This window comes from Myotis davidii, unplaced genomic scaffold (assembly GCF_000327345.1).
Source record: "Myotis davidii unplaced genomic scaffold, ASM32734v1 scaffold743, whole genome shotgun sequence".
Taxonomy (NCBI): domain Eukaryota; kingdom Metazoa; phylum Chordata; class Mammalia; order Chiroptera; family Vespertilionidae; genus Myotis; species Myotis davidii.
In genome coordinates this window covers 902361-914535 of record NW_006296221.1, presented here as the reverse complement: position 1 = coordinate 914535, position 12175 = coordinate 902361, and the positions used below count along the sequence as shown (strand labels likewise).

The following is a 12175-nucleotide window of genomic DNA, read 5'->3' as shown; positions in this document are numbered from 1 at the left end:
TCCCCGGTTGCCCCCCGCTAGTCTCTACCCCCGGCCCTTTGTTTCGCCGCCGTGGGCGCTTTGTCCGACCCCTCGCGCCCCGCATCCCATCTCTATCACCTCCCCGCAGCTGTCCTCCCTCCGGTGCCCCTTTGTTGTTTCCCTCTCTATTCGGTCTCTCCGTGACCTGCCACAGACCAGGCACCAGATTGCTCTCTCTTTTTTTTTTTCCTTTTAATTTTTCTCATGTGTTCTCCTCTCTACTCTCTCCTCTCTGCTGGGTCCCTGATCACCCCCAGAGGCTTTGTCTTCCCCACCCGTGGCTTTCTCGTTGGGCACCCCCCACTCCCCTCCCGTCATCGGGTGATTGATCCACTCCCCACTGTGTGTGCCGGCAGAGCCGAGCTGTCTGAGCCCGAGGCGGGGACTCGCTCCATCTGGTGCCCGTCCGCGCGGGCAGACCAGGGTGAGTGGTTTTTGTGGGTCTGCAAGGCGCGTGGAGACACTTACTTTCCTCCTCGGCGCTGCTCCCCCCCCCGCACCCCTTTCTCTCGGGAGTGCGTCCCCACTCCCCCAGTGTCTCTCAGGATTGCAAGGTCTGCAGGTCTCTTGGCCGTCTCTCTTTGGGCCTGTGGTTGTTTTGTTGGAAACAGTAACCCTGGAAAAAGATCGGGTCTTTGGTTCTTGGGCCCCCTACCCCACCAGGTCCTGGGTTTCTGACCTCCGACCTAGGCCAAGGGCAGCTGGTGTAGCTTTAGCTTAGCGGAGGGTATTATTGTAGGACGCTTAGAAGAGGCGCAAGGTATAAACATATTTTTTTTTCTCCCAGTTGGTGTGTGAGGATAATTTCAGATATCCACACTGGTTCTTCATTTGGTATGTGGGTAGCAGTTAAGTGAATTTTGATGTTAAAAACTTGTGGCGTGGAGAGTTTTAGCATTTTCTAGAGACTCTAGGTGTGGAGTTTAGTAATTTCACCAGCAACTCCCGCTTTGTCAGGAAAAAGGAAGGCGCCGTCCTTAGGAATTGATGTGATTATTCCACTTTTTCTTACTCATTAGAGAGTTTACAGTTATGTGCCGCTGCTCTGTGGATTTATGACAACCTCTCCGCTCCATCTTTGGAGTTGAGATGAGTAAAGCCCTTAAGACTGCAGTTTCTGTTTGTGGAACGCGTTAATGAAATGCAGTGAAAGTACATATAAATAGTCTTAATGTCCTGGCTCTTCTAATGTTGAAGGAGCTTTGCATTTTCAGAGTGCTTATTGTGATGGTAGCGTGAAAAGCTTGGCGTTCTGTGTGGGGTGTAGCGGGGAGGGTGGTGTGGTGTATTTATTTGGCTTGAATAGCCTGGTGCTGGGAATAAGACCGTATTAGTTAGATTTTCCAGGATTTCCACCCTACTAGTTGATCACAGGAGATATGTTAGCTATAAAAATCATTTGGAGCGTCATTTCATTTGTAAACTAAAGTTCCACGAAAAGTACTACTAGTAGAGGATATGAAAGATTTAGTGCGGGGAATGTGGTGTAGTGGAAAGCATTTTATTTGAAGGCTGTGATTAGAACTAGTAGTTTGAATTTTAATGAACAGGAAATCATGTTTCATGAGTGATAGGTGAGGCGTTAGTGAAAATTTGCTGTCTTGGTTCCATGAATAGATTTTTACTAATAATCATTTGTCTCCCTTACTAGTTCTTAGTGTATATTCATTCTTTTGAAGGTAAAATCTTGAGCACACTGTTGTTTTGCACACTAAGTAAATGTTAAGTATTGTAGTAATGGAAGGACTTGTGCATATAAGAATGATCACACCTATATCATGAAAGCAACTTTTACAAATCAAGTTGTGCTTTTTGTCTCCAGGGTGTGTAAGACCTGCATATGGCGACCAGATAAAACAGTGCTTTTACTAAATTATATCAAACAATAGCAAATGTAAAAATATATCACATGAACTGTTGTTGGGAGGCTTTCTTTCTGATTATTGGTGATTTAAGCTTTAAATTTATTGTTTAAGCATATTGCAGATGTGTCTATAGAGAGTGTATTTTCAGGAAAAATAGGCTTACTTGCAATATTTTGAGATCTATTCTAATACATTCTTCTAGGTAGTAAATTTTAAGCAGTTAAATTTGTTAAAAAGTTACCTCTTGTCCTATACTAACATTTCTATCAATGTCTTTTAAGTGGCTAAGAAAAAAAAATGGTTTGGGAGAAAAGGCACTCTCTTGCCAGCTGTAATTTATTAAGTCATTTTTGGCACTCTAGATAAGGTATTAGGGAGAAGAAGAGTGTGCTTGAAAGTTCTTGCAAATTGTCTTAATTCTAGTATTTGGTCATTTTTAAAAATAAAATTTAAAAACCTAGAATGAGGCTTTAAAACATTTTGCATTTCACTTTCTCCTAGTACTGAATTTCATGTTATTTCAACTAGGGGGAGTATTTTCTCATAGATTGACTAAAAGTTGTTATTTTTGGCATCAGGCTTCTTGACTATTTCCAAGTTACACTACTTCCCCTGGGCCAGTTTCCTAACTGTGTAGTAAATGGGAATTGTAACAACTTGACACATCTGCACAGGGTTGATGTGCTTTCGGATTTGGAGAAAGCATCCTTAGATGAAAGGTGTGGTTAGAGTCTAGGGATTGTTACTGTATTAAGCTGATGTGAAATAGGTCATATTTTATGGGAAGTCAAGTAAGAGGTTATGAACTAAGTTCTTGGTAAGTCACATTGGTGATAGTGGGATGAAAAACAACAACCACCCAAATATGTATTACTAGTAGCCTGGTGCACAAAATTCATGCACCAGTGTGGTCCCTAGGCCTGGCCAGCAATCAAAGTGCAAATGTCTGGTGTGGAAGGGCAGGTCCCTGCTGACCTCTGGGCCCTGGGTAGCACCTGGGCCCCCGGGCCTCCGCGTGACCCCCTCTGCCTGAGTCACAGCACCCGAGCCCCCATGCAGAGCTTGGGTGAGCATGGCCAGACTCTGTGGGCCAGGGCACAGCCTGGGCCTCTGGGCTGCCCAGTGGCGCCACATGAAAGCTGGGCGGGTAGCGTGCTCTCTCCTGGCCAGCCTCACAGACCGGCTCCTGTGCAATGTGTGAACCCAAGGGGAGCCCTACTGGCCCCTGGTGGCTGTGGCCTGGCTCACCCGAAAGAGGCCGTGCAGGTGTGGGGTGGGCACCTGGCACCTGAGAGTGGGGGCTTTCCTGGTGCATGAGCCCTGGCGTCCCAGGGGATGGTAGCAGGGGGAGTGAGAGCGAGCAGACACCCGCCCTGGCGTCCCCGCATTTTCACCACACATCCATCCCTGTCACCCCTGGCCCCAGGTAGCTGGCGAGAGGTCGCAGCATGTTGTCGATGCCTTCCATGTTTCGTGTCACTCCCTGGTGGTCTGCACACATTATAGTGAGTGGTCGAACTCCCTGTCAAACGACTGCCTGAGGGGACAATTTGCATATTAGGCTTTTATTATGTAGGATAGTTTCACTAATAAAACAGATACTTTTTCCTCCTATAAGCTTAGAGGGAGATGGAGAAGTAAAATAAATTACAGGGTGGTGTGTATGTAGTGTGTGTTGTGTAAGAGACTGAAGGTCTGTCGAACTCAAATGTAATAAACAATTAAAAGTATAGGATGCTTTTCTTCCAGTGACTTGTTTTGTGCATGTGGTAATATTAAAAAAATAATACCACAAAATGTTTTCACTAGACTCTAGGCCAGCCGTGGGCAAACTACGGCCCGCGGGCCGGATCTGGCCCGTTCGAAATGAATAAAACTAAAAAAAAAAAAAAGACTGTGCCCTTTTATGTAATGCTATTTACTTTGAATTTATATTAGTTCACACAAACACTCCATCCATGCTCTTGTTCCGGCCCTCCGGTGCAGGTTAAGAACCCATTGTGGCCTTCGAGTCAAAAAGTTTGCCCACCCCTGCTCTAGGCCAATATACCTTATATTTTGAGTGCTTTATCAGTTGTTCTCAAGAGTATTTTCTAACAACCAGGACCATAATTTTAGACTTGACCCTTGCACTTGGGATTCATTCTATCTTTCCCTCCTTCCCTCCATATATATTTGTTTATTTATATAATATAGCAAAACCTGTTGCATTTTTTGTTCCAGGTAGATGATATCACGTCCTAACTAGTTGCCCGAACCAGGTTTTTGGATTCCTCTTACACTAACCCTTTACCTGTAATCACTGAGGACAGATACTTTTCTCTTCTGAAAAATTGCGTTTATCTGTCTCCTTTATCCTCACTCTCACAGTTCATGCTCTCATCATTTCTCACCTGGATTACTATAGATATTGGCAGTTTCTTCTTTTTGCTTCTAGACTCACCCCCCTTTATCCAACCTTCCACACAGTCTTTCTTTTTTATTTTCTTTTCCCCCCACAGTCTTTCTGAAGAGCAAATCTGATCACTTCACTCCTAAGTTACAAAACCTTTCAATGGCTCCCCCTAGCAGCCTTCATTAAGAGAGACAGCTGAGTGGATAGTTTATGAGGCGGAATTTGATATATATGCAGGGAAGTTACTGATACTATAGGGAATTTAATTGCTGAAGTACCCAAAGGAATGGATATTTTCAGCTATAGGCAGTTTCATAGCTCCTGAGAACAGTATAGTAAAACTGTTAGGCAAAAGTTCCTTTTGGATTGTTAGAAAATGCTGTATTGCTGTACAAAACTGACAAGCTTAAATTTCAAACTTTTTAGGTGGTCGACTGTCAAGTGTTTCTCAAAAGGTTTCACTATTTTTAAGTGTTTTAAGTACTTAGGTCCATAGGCTTAAGACACTATAGATTACATTTTAGGGTGATCCATGCCATTGAACCAAATAATAAGTTGATCATCTTAAGAGAGACTTAGGTTTGTGGACAGATTACTTACAGATACTTTCTCCAAGCTTCAGGTTCTACCTCTATAAAATAGAGAATGATAATTTTGTTCTATTTATCTGGCAGGCACATTGTGACTATCAAGTATGGTAAGCTATGTGAAATTATAATTGTTAAAACGATGTATAAGTTATTTGTATATAGTAAAGCACTCTACATAATATTGTGATTATAACGATTGGTTTCTCCTGGTAACCTTTCACAGTCTGGGCTCAGGATGGACTTTTAATATGCAACCTGTGGTTTGTGGGTCATGTTTTAGGAAGGCAGCAGTGTATTTAGTGCAGAGGACCGCAGCCCTTGAAATATGTGCCTTTGCATTTTGAGCAGACATACTTGGTAAATTACTGCTTGACCACGGATGTTGTCATTGAGTCACCCCCAACTTTTTGGGGTCTGGTTCTTACTACTTTTTTCTCTGTTTGGACAGCTGTAATAATGTAGGAATGTTGAGTGCTCATCTCTCAGACACCTGCCCACAGTTCTGGATGCCCCTATAGTCCTGGCACAACATCATGGTATCGTGTATGCCTCATTAGGCCTTCTTCTGCTCCAAGAAATGAAATGATATCCTAATGTTGTGAAAAGAGTAATGTATTTCCTGAACATACTATGGGGAAAAATAAGCAATGAAGTCTCTATGGCTTGCTTTGTATAATTGGTACTAATTACCTACCTGCATAAATATTTGTGTAGGTTTGTTGTGTTGAGACAATGCATGGTGATAAGCATGACAGCTTTTCAGTCAGATTGGTCATATTCACGGCAGTTTTGGGAATATTTACACAGTTTTAAGTTTCATAAAAATGAGAAGATGTAGAAAACACTGCTTCATAGGTATCCTAAGAAGACATGAGATGAAATATAGTAGAAAACCAAGTTGACCCTTTTAATTCCCCTCCCATGCTTCCTATTATATATTCAAAAGTTTTAATTTGGCCTTAGAACTAATTTTGTGTGTGTGCATTTTGCATTAAATAGGTTATATAATCTATAATAGTAAAAGGGTAATATGCTAATTAGACTGGATGTCATTTCGGACATCCTGACAAAGCCAGGGCCAGAGGGAAGCCAGCCCGGGTCCCGGGTGCCTGTGGGCAGCGGTGCCTGTGGGCAGCCGGAGGAGGGAAGCAGCCCAGTCCCCGGGTGCCTGCCGGCGGCCGGAGGAGGAAAGCTTGGGTCCTGGGTGTTGGAAGGAAGCTGGTGCCAGCAGCTGGGGGAAGGAAGGCCTACTCTTGCACAAATTTTTGTGCATCGGACCTCTAGTATGTAAGAATAGTTTCTCATAAAAAGTTTATATACCAGGAAAAATGATTATAACTTTCTAAAACCTGGAATCTTATTAGTGTGGTAAAGATTTGTTATATAACTACAATATTAGTTGCTTTATAAAGTATAGAACCAATGATGTGGATTTTAAAAAACCCTATATAATAATAGCCCAGTCCAGGCTAAAGGACTCTCCCCACCCACCCCCCCCTACCCCCCCGCAAGAATTTCATGCACTGGGCCTCTAGTTAAACAACTTATTTTGGAACTAGTCTTGCTCCAGATAGAGCATACTAATTTTAAGCTCATTTGCATAATTGAAACGAGTATTTGTTACCTTTTTGGAAAACTGCAGAGCCACTAAGGTCTTGCCTTATTTTGCCAGCTTATATTTTTAAAAAGTTTTTATTGATTTTTCTTTTTCTTTTAATGAGCAAGGAAGGGAGAGAGAGAGAGAAAGAAACACCGATGTGGGAGAGAAACCTCAATTGGTTGCCTCCCAAAAGCATCCCGACTGGGGATCAAATCTGCAACCTGGGTATGTGCTCTGACTGGGAATCGACCAACATATTATTTTTTGGAGAATTTTTAGGTTCACAGCAAAATTGAGGGGAAGGTACAGAGATTTCCTATTACCCTGCCTCCACACATAAATAGCCTCCCCCATTAACAACATCCCCCAACAGAGCGGTATATTTGTTATAATTGATGAACTTATATTGACACACTAGAGGCCTCATGCACGAATTCATGCACCGGTATAGTCCCTTGTCCTGGTCTGTGGGATCAGGCTGAAACCGGCTCTCTCACATCCCCTGGTGCACTGAAGGACTCCATTGGTGCACGATCAAAGCTGGGGAGGGATGTGGGAGGTTGGACAGCTGGGGAGGGACCAAAGGAGGGCTCCTGCGTGTGTCGGACCTGTCTCACTCAGTCCTGATCGGCCGGATTCCAGCAGCAAGCTCACCTACCAGTTGGAGTGTCTGCCCCCACGTGGTCAGTGCACATCATAGCGACTGGTTCACCAGTCAGCTGTCTGCCCTCTGGTGGTCAGTGCACGTCATAGCGAGTGGTGAGCTGCCTTAGCATATCGTTAGCATATTATGCTTTGATTGGTTGAATGGACGACCAGGCACTTAGCATATTAGGCTTTTATTATTTAGGCTTATTATCATCCAAGTCCATAGTTTACATTAGGGATCACTTTTGGTGTGTATTCATTAGGTTTGGTCAAATATGTAATGTATCTACAGACATATCTGCCATACAGAGTCATTTCCTGCCCTAAAAGTCCACTGTGCTCTGCCTATTCATTCTTCCCTCCTCCCTACCCCCTGACAACCACTGGACTTTTTATTGTCTCCATAGTTCCCAGCACATTTTTTCAAATTATTTAACTTTTGGTTTGAGTGTGAGAAAATTTTTCATGCAAAAAATTATATAGTTCTATAAAAAGCTCCTGATCTATGTAGCAAATGGAGGAAGCAGAAACATTGAGGTCCTGAGACATGAAGAAAGGGTTACAGGAAATGAGTATAACCATGTTTTAGTGGTTCTCCTTTATAATTGTTTTAATACCTATATTAAAGAAATAGTTGTTGGTTGAGCACTTAATAGGTATAAGACACTGGTATGTACTGGTCTTAATATAAACATGGCTAAGATGGTTTGATGAAGCCCATGATTTAGTGGAAAGTACACAGACAATTACAATAGAGATTATGTGCTATATCAGATGTATAATGTTGGTGAGAACAGAGGTGCCAATGATTATCTTTTAACTGGAGGAAAGTTCATAGAAAATATGGGAGTTGATAGGGAGGGGTAGGAAATAAAACTAGGAAAGTGGTTGGGGCCTCTTAGAAGACCTTGAGTGCTAAGCTAAGGATTTGAATATCATTCATATGGGGTGGGGAGGGGTTACTGAATGTTTTTGAAGAGGTGAGGCTGAATATAAACAGTGTAGTAAAATACATTGGAGTTGATGGAGACCATACGATAAATGTGATCAATATATGATCTTGGTAGGCCCAGGAATAGAAAAACAAAGCAACTTGTTTTGAGGCAGAATGGTATAGGAAGCTTTGGAATCTGTGCACTATCTCTAAAATTGATCTGTGGCTATGAGTGTATCGCTTAATCTAAGTCTTACCATTGTCTAAAAATTTGGAGCCCTGGCTGGTTGCTCAGTGGCTAGAGTGTCAGCATGTGTCTCTCACACTGCTGTTCCTCTCCCTTCTTCCCTCTCCCTTTCCCTCTCTCCTCTCCCCCTCCTCCTCCTCTCTCCCCCTTCTCCCTCTAAAGGTCAATGGAAAAAATACCTTTGGGTAAGGATTACAATAAAATAAAATAAACAGTAAAAAAAATTTCAAGGTATTCATGTGAGGATTAAATGAGATAAGGGAAATAAAATGCCTAGTTCAGTTCTGAAAGTAGTAGGTCCTTCTTTCCTTTTCTGGAGTGGAACCTAAAGAATGAGATAGGCTAAGGAAGAACAACTGAACAATTGAAACCTTAGGGATGAAGTAATTAGAAATGGGAAAGTCTGAGTGAGGTGAGCAGGTATAACATAGGAGAACCTGCCTAGCATTTGTTTCTTTTAGCTTTTCAATAAATGCTGAATACTTAACATTTAACATATTTCTGCAATTTATAAATGTATCTGTATTGATTATCTATTTAATCTGTCATTGAGCTCCATAAGGACAGGATCATTATTTTGCTTATCTTGTATAATTATGGAACAATTGCTAATGGGCCAGAATGTTACCTGTTGGATGAATATGACTTGCATGGATTTAATAATATTAGTACATACACTTGCCACTAGGTGGCATTTAGTTTAAGTAATAAGGCTTATTATGTTCAGCAAAGATTGCTTTTTCTATGGAGGACCTCCAGGGAAACTGACCCCTAGATTATGTTCAGTTTTCTACCATTTCTGGACTATACTTTTTACAGTTAAATATGAAATATACAGCAAATAGAAATGAAAAGCACAATGGCTTTAGAATATGTCCTGTAGAAAGAAGCTGAAGGGGAGGCTCATTGAAATTCACAAGTGACTACATTTCCTATTTCTTAATGTATTTAAAGTGAAGCCCAATGGTTAGATTTTAGGGCCATGGTTTTTCTTAAGACTGTGGATGGAGGAGATGGAATTTGTTTCCTACTGGATTTAATGAAAGATGATGAAGTGACCTCTGTTTGGCTACTGGGCTATGTCTCTATGTTCTCTTATTTACTTCTGGTATATTGTGCTCTCTCTGTGGAGTGACATAGCATAAAATGTAACTACATCCTGCTTGACAAGTATTGATTATTTCAATTCCTTGGATTTAGTAAACATCAGAGCTGGAGAAGACTTTTTAAATCTTATGTTCTAGCAGTGGTTCTCAACCTGTGGGTCACGATCATCGGAAAACACATATAGCATATCAGATATTTACATTACGATTCATAACAGTAGCAAAATTACAGTTATGAAGTAGCAACGAAAATAATTTTATGGTTGGGAGTTACCACAACATGAGGAACTGTATTAAAGGATCGCGGCATTAGGAAGGTTGAGAACCACTAACCACTCATTTGAATGTAGGCACAGACACAAATAATTTACAGTTAGCTAATGGCCGAGACACACTCAGTGACTGAGCTGGTACTAGTAACTAGTTGCTGGTTTGATTTTGGAGAGAGACTTATGCTGGTCTTTTACTCTTTTTTGTTTATACCACTCAGCTGCCTTTTAATTTAATGTTACATGCTCTTTGTTTTTTAAGTCTCTCCCCACCACTATTCTGTGGGGACTTAAACCAGGAATACAAATCTCTTAGCCTCGGAGCCCTGGTTGGTGGAGTGCTGCTGCCAGTGTTGCTTACTAATCGGTCAGCTCTGAACCTGCCTGTTTTTCCCTTCTTTGCTGTTTTCCTGTTCTTGATGCTGCTTGTGTTCTTCATCTTGTATTTCCTACTGACCAGGGTGGCGTCTTTGAGAATACACTTGTTTTCATTGCAAGTGTCTTCACCACTGTCCTTTACCCCTATCCGCAAGAACTGCCTGGGTTCATTTATATCTGGCCCACTCCAGTCTCTCTTTTGCCCCCCTAGTTTCTTAGTTTTGCCACCTGCACTAAATTTCAGCTGTCCGAGTGTCTAAAGCATCTGGAAGAGAAAATGGAACCACAGAAGAGATTGAGAGAAAAGAACACTGTTATATTTTGAAGGAGGCCACAACTTGAAATTTTATACTGAAAGATGGGCTGGTTTTGAACCTGATTTTCATACAGTGATTTTTTTTTTTTTAGTGTATATGTCAAGACAATATTACTCTCTTGACAATGGGATTCATTAAAAAATCTGTGCTTATCCAAATGTCAAGGAAGTGAATTAAATGAATTTTAGCATTTGAGAGATAATAGTGATAGTTCTGATAATTTACTTACAGCTTTAACCATTAGTATTTGAATGCCATTATTTGATTAAATGGATAGTACTGTATTAGTGAGAGTTGCTGCTTCACTTATTGTCATGTTAAAAATAGCCTGCATAGCTATAGCTTGCAAAGGTTATTTCATAATTATTGGTAAACAAGCTATTCTTCATCCTGACCTTCCTCCATGATATATAGTGTGATGTATACATTTTACATACAGGATTTAGTAGCGTGTCATTCACTTAGTCCAATTTCTTAGCTGTAACTCCTGGAAGTTGTCAATTGGTAAATATCTTTTAAATTACATTAGAATTTAAATTTGCATGGTAGCTTAGCTGTGCAGTTGATTTTTCATAGCTTATTTATATAATTATTTCAGGAAAGTGACTGTCTTGTGGAAGTTTTTCTTAAACACTCATCTTGATTACTTTCCTGATTGGAAAAATATGTATTACAGGGCCTCAAAAGTTATTTAAATGTATCCTGTAAAGTGAGTCACTGTAGTCTTCCACTAGAAAATTAATCCTTAGCAATTGGGAGTATGTTCTTCAGTGTGTTTTTTTTTCTTCCTAATGGAAATCCTAACAATATTTTAATGTATATTTATCCTTTCAAGTTTTTCTTTTTAAAAAATATTTATTATTTCCCCAAAGTGATTTCTAAGCATGTTGTTTAACAAGCTCAAAGAGTGAATGTAGAGCTTAAGAGCGTAAGGAATGGTGCCTCCTGCTTCTGGTCTTTTTTAGAGTTTGATGTGCAGAATTCTTCCATACTTCCACAGAAAGCATTTCCATGCATATGTGATTAAAAAAAAAATTATTCTCTGTCCTTCCTTCACATAAATAGGATCATATTGCTCTTCAACTGTGGAGAGCAGCTATAGTGTTTGGACAGGTTCAAACCTTGGACTAATGAGAGGGCATAGTTCTCTCATTGCCACGTGCAAGTCCCACCTTGGAGGGCAGAGCCCTCCCAGCACATTATAGCCAACAACTATAGTTGTAAGCTTGAACCTATGGTCCGAACATGTGGCCCCACGTGTCTGAGTAATGTGGGCTTGATAGAGTTCAGGTGCATGTAATTGAGTAGGATCGAAACCCATGAGAATGTTGTAAACATCTTGGCCACACCCTTACATTGCCTCATGGAATCTGGCTATAAAATAAAGAAAGACACGGCTTGTAGTCCATGGCCCTGTCTCTCCATCCGGGAGCAGCATCCCACCCAGACCCAGCTTCTCTTGTCTGTCTTTTCTCCATCCTTCACCGTCCCCTCTCAGGGTCACTGAACCAGGTTGAGCTGGCATGGCACATAAGCGCCCTAGGGCTGAGTATGCCATGGCCGTGCCGGCTCGCCACATTCAGCTACTTGGGAACAGTATTTCTTGTGTAGTTCTTGGTGTCAATAGGTATGACTTCCCATTGTTCTTTTTTCCCCCCTTTAAAAAAGTTTTCATTCCTACAGTTTTTTTAAAAATTTCTTTATTGATTAAGTTATTACATACGTGTCCTTATCCCCACATTACTCCCCATCCCCCACCCCCCCTCATGCCCTCTCCCCCTTGTGGTCTGTGTCTATTGGTTAGG

The 12175-nt window shown here is 41.3% G+C and overlaps 1 protein-coding gene across 2 annotated transcripts in view; it reads left to right on the top strand.

Moving 5' to 3' along the window:
• RBPJ (recombination signal binding protein for immunoglobulin kappa J region) overlaps nucleotides 1-12175 on the top strand; it is a 102255-nt gene that overhangs the window by 1547 nt on the left and 88533 nt on the right. The gene's annotated exons all lie outside the window — the stretch shown is intronic.